We start from the raw sequence: 1,936 nt of genomic DNA, 5'->3' as shown, positions 1-1,936 counted from the left end.
TGACCCTTTACCTTTTTTTTCCTCAGTTTTCTCTTCTACTCTGTATAATTCAATAAATTTTCGCTTCATAACATAACTAGTTGAATTTATTTAGGGGTTGAGGTTTTGTTACTACCCAATTGACTCAAAGGAGTCTTTTTTTTCCCGTTAATGGAGTCTTCTTCAGAATTTCTTCTTTTCTTTGTTTTATGTTATTTTATTCTGTCGTATTTATCGTGGTTTAGGGTTGTATTGGATTGCTCTACTTCAACTTATCCTCTTTTGGGTTTTATGCTCCATCTTTATCTCTTTCTTTCTTTGAGTTTTTCTTTGATTTGAGGTTATGAGGTTCTATAAAATATTAGAATTGTTGAATATTACCATATCTGATTGATTTTTTTTTTTTGGTAATTTAGCCAAATCAAACTTCCCCACTCAGATGATGATTATACCAAATATTTGGTGGGTTAATTTATGAAGAAATTATTACGATTAATTTATGTTTTTTTATGATGTAGAATTTGTCACATGGAGGTTAGATGAATACGATTTAATGTAAAGAAAGCACAATTACTCCATATACATCTACTCCCAGAGAATTAGACTCCTCGTTGGATTTGGATATGTGGAAACCATCAGCCATACCTTTTAGAGACTTCATATGGAGATCAATTTGAGGATGCAAAAACGTAAGTCTTTTTACTTTTCCATATACCTCAGATTAATGTTTATGTTTTATGTTGCTTTGTTTTTAAACATTAGTATATGTTGGCTTCAGATACGCTAGATTGATGTTTTATAATGACTAAATTTCTCAATTTTTAGGTTAATCTTTTATGAGTTTTATGTTTCACTTGATTCCAAACGCAAATTCACATGTTTGTGTCAGGTTTGTTAAAAATTGCTTTTTTGGTGAGCCTGTATCTAACTATTGGACAATCCCTGTCAAGAAGCAACAAGAATTCCTCTCTATATAAGGGTAGGAGGTTAGAGCTATCAAAATTTTTTGGTAGATTGATGTTTAGATAATATGATTAATGAGGGTACAAAAGTAAATTCTATTGGATTTTTGGCTTCCCAATTTCCAGGTTTTGCAACTGAAAGTCTTGTGCAGGTTTATTATGCTAATGGGTGTGACTTGAATTTGACAATTGAGATGTTGAGTCAGCTTGAGGATATCACCACATGGAATTCTTTGATCAGGTGGCATTGCAAACATGGTGATCTCACAAATGCCCTTGTATTGTTCCACGAGATGCAAAGACAAGGGATGTATCTTAATCCAATTATCTTCATTACCATCATTAGTTGCTTAGGAGAACAGGGGAAGTGGGATATAATAAAGAAAAACTTTGAGCAAATGAAAGATAGTGATCATGGACAAAGTGGGACCATTTATGCTGTTTTGGTTGATATTTATGGGCAATATGGAATCTTTGAGGATGCAGAGGATTGCATAAATACACTAAAGCTCGAAGGAGTTCCTCTCTCCGCTAGAATATTCTGTGTGCTTGCAAATGCCTATGCCTAACATGCAAGTTATTATTTTATTAGTAGATTTTTGGATTGGTTTAATATTCTTGATTTTGATTTGTCTGCTTTGCAATCTTCCTTCTTACACACACACAAGGTTTATGTGAGCAAACAGTTAAAGTTCTCCGGTTGATGGAACGTGAAGGAATCGAACCAAACCTTATTATGTTGAATGTTTTGATAAAATGAATTTGGTATTGCTGGAAGACATATGGAGGCACTCTCAGTGTATCAACACATAAAAGAAAGCGTAAGCCAATTTGTGTAATTAAACTCTCATGATACATCTTAAATTGAAGCTGTTTATGGTAATTGTAATCTAAATTGCTCCTGAAGGGTGCAAGTCCAGATGTGGTTACCTACACTATACTTATGAAGGCTTTGCTAAGGGCAAAGGAGTTTGACAAGTTACAAAAACACTCAT

This window comes from Lactuca serriola, chromosome 4 (assembly GCF_051521515.1).
Source record: "Lactuca serriola cultivar US96UC23 chromosome 4, Lser_US96UC23_V15, whole genome shotgun sequence".
NCBI lineage: Eukaryota > Viridiplantae > Streptophyta > Magnoliopsida > Asterales > Asteraceae > Lactuca > Lactuca serriola.
This window is presented reverse-complemented; position numbering follows the sequence as displayed.